Source organism: Cygnus atratus, chromosome 2 (assembly GCF_013377495.2).
Source record: "Cygnus atratus isolate AKBS03 ecotype Queensland, Australia chromosome 2, CAtr_DNAZoo_HiC_assembly, whole genome shotgun sequence".
In the NCBI taxonomy this organism is placed as follows: domain Eukaryota; kingdom Metazoa; phylum Chordata; class Aves; order Anseriformes; family Anatidae; genus Cygnus; species Cygnus atratus.
The window spans coordinates 148,630,628-148,636,417 of record NC_066363.1 but is presented as its reverse complement, the minus strand read 5'-3'; positions in this window follow the sequence as shown (position 1 = coordinate 148,636,417).

Below are 5,790 nucleotides of genomic sequence, written 5' to 3'. Positions count from 1 at the left end.
CGCCGCAGCCCCGGGGCCGCCCCGCCCGGCCCGGCCCGGCCCGCTCCGACCCGCTGCTGCCGCCCGGCCGCTTCCGCGTCACGCCCCCGGAAGTGGGGGCGTCAGTTCCGGCGGGGAGGAGGGCGGGAGGGGCGGGGAGGAGGGCGGGGAGGGGCGGGGCGCGGGGTCTGTCAGCCTGTGCTGGTCAGTCACGGAGTCACAGAGTCACAGTACCACAGAGTCACAGAATCAGAGTTACCTAGGTTGGAAGAGACCTCCAAGATCACCCAGTCCAACCTCTGACCTAACACTAACAAGTCCTCCACTAAACCGTATCGCTAAGGGCTACATCTAAACGTCTTTTAAAGACCTCCAGGGATGGCGACTCAGCCACTTCCCTGGGCAGCCCATTCCAATGCCTAACAACCCTTTCGGTAAAGAAGTTCTTCCTAATATCCAACCTAAACCTCCCCTGGCACAACTTTCGCCCATTCCCCCTCGTCCTGTCACCAGGCACGTGGGAGAACAGACCAACCCCCACCTCTCTACAGCCTTCTTTAAGGTACCTGTCGAGAGCGATAAGGTCGCCCCTGAGCCTCCTCTTCTCCAGGCTGAACAACCCCAGTTCCCTCAGCCGCTCCTCATAAGCCTTGTTCTACAGACCCCTCACCAGCTTCGTTGCCCTTCTCTGGACTCGCTCAAGCACCTCCATGTCCTTCTTGTAGTGAGGGGCCCAAAACTGAACACAGTACTTGAGTTGCGGCCTCACCACAGCCAAGTACAGGGGAACAATCACTTCCCTAGACCTGCTGGCCACACTGCTTCTTATGCAAGCCAGGATGCTGTTGGCCTTCTTGGCCACCTGAGCACACTGCTGGCTCATATTCAGCCGACTATCAACCAATACTCCCAGGTCCTTCTCTGCCAGGAAGCTTTCCAACCACTCATCTCCCAGCCTGTAGCTCTGCTTGGGGTTGTTGTGCCCCAGGTGCAGGACCCAGCACCTGGCCTTGTTGAACCTCATACAGTTGACCTCAATCACAGAATTGTACGGTCACACAGCCACAGAATCCCACAGAATCCCACAGAATCCCACAGAATCCCACAGAATCCCACAGAATCCCACAGTATCACAGTCACACAGTCACAGAATGGCTGAGGTTGGCAGGGACCTCTGGATTTCATCCAGTCCAACCCCCCCTGCTGAGCAGGATCACCCAAAGCACATTGCACATGATGGCATCCAGGCAGGTTTTGGGTATCTCCAAAGAAGGAGACTCCACAACCTCTCTGGGCAGCATGTCCCAGCGCTCTGTCACCTCACAGTACAGAAGTGCCCCCTTGTATTCAGCCAGAACCTCCTGTGCTTCAGTTTGTGCCTGTTGCCTCTCGTCCTGTCACTGGGCACAGCTGAAAAGAGACCAGCTCCATCCGCTCAACACCACCCCCTCAGATATTTATATACATTGAGGAGGTCTCCCCTCAGTCTTCTCTTTTCCAGGCTATAAACATGCCCAGCTCTCTCAGCCTGGTGCTCCCGTCCCCTCATCATCTCAGTAGCCCTCCTCTGGACTCTCTCCAGTAGCTCCATGTCCCTCTGGTACTGAGGAGCCCAGAACTGGACACAATACCCCAGGTGTGGCCTCACCAGGGCCAAGTAGAGGGGCAGGATCACCTCCCTTGACCTGTGGGCAGCACTATTCCAAATGCACCCCAGGATACTGTTGGCCTTCTTGGCCACAGGCTCAGGCTCACACACTAGCACTCATGCCTGGATGTGGTGCTCTCACCTGCACTGGCCCTGCAGAGGGACCTGGCCAGGTTGGCTCGATGGGCAGAGGCCAATGGGATGAAGTTCAACATGGCTAAGTGACAGGTCCTGCACTTTGGCCACAACAACCCCATGCAGCACTACAGGCATAGGGCAGAGTGGCTCAAAAGATTTGCAGAGGAAAAGGATCTGGGGGTGTTGGTTGGCACTCACCTGAACGTGAGCCAGCAGTGTGCCCAGGTGGCCAAGAAGGCCAACGGCATCCTGGCTTGTATCAGGAATAGTGCAGCCAGCAGGACCAGGGAGGTGATCGTCCCCTTGTACTCGGCTCTGGTGAGGCCGCACCTCGAGTAGTGTGCTCAGTTTTGGGCCCCTCAGTACCAGAAGGACATCGAGGCTCTGGAGCGTGCCCAGAGCAGGGCTACAAAGCTGGTGAAGGGCCTGGAGCACAAGTCCTGTGAGGAGCGGCTGAGGGAGCTGGGGGTGTTTGGTCTGGAGAAGAGGAGGCTCAGGGGAGACCTTAGTGCTCTCTGCAACCACCTGAAAGGAGGGTGTGGGGAGCTGGGGGTCAGCCACTTGTCACAGGGAACCAGTGATAGGACCGGAGGGAATGGCCTCAAGTTGCGCCAGGAGAGGTTCAGGTTGGAAATGAGGAGACATTTCTTCTCAGAAAGAGCAGTCAGGCATTGGGACGGGTTGCCCAGGGAGGTGGTGGAGTCACCGTCCCTGAGGGTGTTTAAGGAAAGGTTGGACGTGGTGCTTAGGGACATGGTTTAGTGGGTGACATTGGTGGCAGGGGGATGGTTGGACCAGGTGATCTTGGAGGCCTTTTCCAACCTCAGTGATTCTGTGATTCTTTCCCCACACACTATCACAGGCGGCCACAGACTGAGAGACTGTGAGCAGATCCAGGCCTGACGTACCCCTGCTGCCTGCTTGGTTACCTTTAACCTTGGCTTCCTAATGCAGGTTGCTACACGGCGGGACAAGTACTTGTGACTACTCAAGGCCAGGGTGGACACAGGAGCAGAAATAAACATTTCATGACAGGTAACAAGCAGCAGTGTTTCAAGTAGCAATGCACCCTGGGTTACTTCAGCCAAGCGTGCCCCAGTATAGGGTCTACACAGTCTGGGGACTGAAGGCTTGCAGACCCAATACCAGCTGCAGCCCATCCTGTTCACATAGGATAGCACACAAGGGGATTAGTACGGTCAAGGAAGCCACTTCAAATAAAACACCAGCAGCAGAAGCCATTCTTCTCTTAGGAACTAGGGTTTTGTGAATTATTTATAATATCGTAAGTGTCAAAATCAGTGCCAACTTTCCATGCACAACCATTTTCATAACTGTCAGTGAATTACTGATGGGGTTAGAACTATTTGTTTTTAACACCGCACAACATTTTAGTGAATTAACTGATAAACAAGTAGAACCAAGTGAAAGCAAGTCAGCCCCTGACCCCTTGCACAGTTTAATTGATGAAGTTGTTACCCTGCCTGCTTGGCAATAACCTTCAAGTCATGTTGACAGAGGTGAGCAGGGACCAACAACAGCAGAAAGAAGCTCACCGCTCTGTTATCATTGAGTCAGTGAACGACAGACCCATTTCTACGGCTTTGGTGTCCCTACTGTCTCCAGGATCTCCCTTCTGCACAGCTGCAGAGGCACAAAGCCTCGGGCAGTGGATGTGCCCCACGCTGCCGCCGCAGAGATCCTGCAGCTGAAGAGATGGCGAGCAGCTCACGAGCCCCAGAGACAAGGCCTCCCTGTTCGTACCACTGGCAGGGTGCAGTCCAGGAACACAGTCACAGCCTGCTGAAGTGACCTCATCCTTCAAATCACAGTCACCAGGTTTCTTAAGAGTCCTTCTCTGTCACACCCTATGTTGGTTTATAAATAAACTATTGAAAAGATACTAACACAAAGCCATTTTTGCCTTGCCTGCTGCTACGTAAACCAGGCGGTGCAGGTCTTTGGCTGGTACTGTCTGTTTGCTTTTGATATCAGTAATTAGACACGCCTCACAGTAGGGCATGATGATTTTTTTTTTTATTTTTTTTTTTTGTGGATGGTTCTGAAGTAAATTCTCTTGGTAGTGGCACCAGCACGCAAATAACCATTTTAATAAGACACGGATATCAGAATCCACAAGCTAAAAATGTCGCTGCCCAGAATGACAGTAATGTATGCAGCAAAAAGACTTGCTTCATAGCTTGGAGGCTTCCATTATATTCCTATCAGCTGCCTCAGGCTTTTCATTGATAACACTGGCAGAAGGGAAGCAGAACCAAGGCAATTAGAACGAAATTATTGACATACAGTAGATCTACAGATAGACAGAATAACTGATCAGAGCTATGATTAGAAGCCAGCAGTGGGCATATTTAACAAGATCTGAATTTACTACCAGAGAGGATACCATACAACAAAATTTTTATGTGTTTATTAATGTTTGAGAATTTGCAGATTCAAATTCATTAAGTAAAAATCATAGATGAAACACTCTGAACTCCTGCACCTTTGACTGAGGTTACTGGACCCTGAAGTTACAATCACGTTGGTGTAAATCTTGTATGTAGAATGCAGTGAGCACCAAATAGTAAAAGATCCTTTTTCTTGGCCTGATCCTTTTTCCAAACCTTAGGATATCATCCACTCCCTCCCAGCTCTGCTACTACGGGTGGATGTTGCACAGTTTAGAGTTTCTCCAGCTATCGCTTCAGGCAGTTGCAGCAAGGTACAGATCTATCCTGGGAATATAGGCAGTATGTGTAGCCTTTGCCAGTCCTTTACAACTTCCCCGACCTACTTTATTTCTCACAGGTAATCAGCCTTGGTTCAGAGATTGTTTAGCCCTGGTTTAAGACTGAGTAGACCTTTGCCGCTGACTATGTATAATGAATATTGTTTTTTCCATTTTGGTTAGTATACGTGACTACTTATTTAAATGCATAATTTCTGGCAGTAATAATCTTCCTTTGTGAGGACAAGAAAAAGAGGGATTGAACACTTTAGTCCTGTGGGCATCATCCATTAGCAACTCTCGTTCCACATTCTGTAATAAATCTACACTTATCTTTGTCTGTTTTTTACTTCTGAGATACTTATAGACCATTTTCTTTTTGCCTTTAATGCCTCTTACTCTGTTCATTTGCTTTTTCTAAATTGGTTCCTATGTTCTTGTTCTCTGCACCTACATGCAGTCTCAGTTATTGCCTTTTGAAGTTTCATTTTCTTAAAAAGTACCTGTTGCAGCCTTACTGCTACATATTTTTTCTTACTGCACTGCCTGTCTCTCCCTCCTATAGAGCAAATTTGCTCTTGGGCTTTAATATTCTCTATTTCAGTTATTCTCAGTAGCCTTCAATCTTGAGATCACCTTCTCAAAAACATTGCCTTTCAGTTCACTGATTTTTCAAAAACAAAACAACTTTTTTTATTTTTTTTCCCTTATTCCAGGTCTTTTGTGCTTTTTCCTTGGAATAAGTTAACTCTGTGTATCATTACCGCTTTCAAACTGGCATCCCCTTGTATTTTCAACAAGTTCCTCTTTGTTTAAAGTCAGAAGTAGCAGCACAGCTTCCTCAAGTGATTTCCTCTGTTTCCTGAGATAGAAGTTGATTTCGATGTGCTCAACAAGTGCGATAGACTGGTGGCAGCCCGCTGATTTGCTTTTGCCACTCACAGATGGCTCTGGCATATCTGTGTAGTAAAAAATAGTGCTTGGAAGAGCCAGCTGAGCTGAATCAGTGCAGCTCTTCTCTGGACTGAGCACTTCCACACTTCCACTCAGAAGCTGCAGTGAGATCTCTTTTTTCTTTTTTTTTTTTTTTCTCTAAGTCATTTATTTGAATAAATATTGAAATACTGTTATGCATTCCTGTGGTTGTCTTTACTTTCTTCAAACTATCTGTCCCATGCAGGATCGCCAGGGTTCAGCAGAGCTGAAAGGAATGCCAAGCACCACTAACACTCTTAGAGCCATTTCGTAGCTCATACCAATGCTGCAGTCAAGGTTGGTGAAGGTATTAATTCTG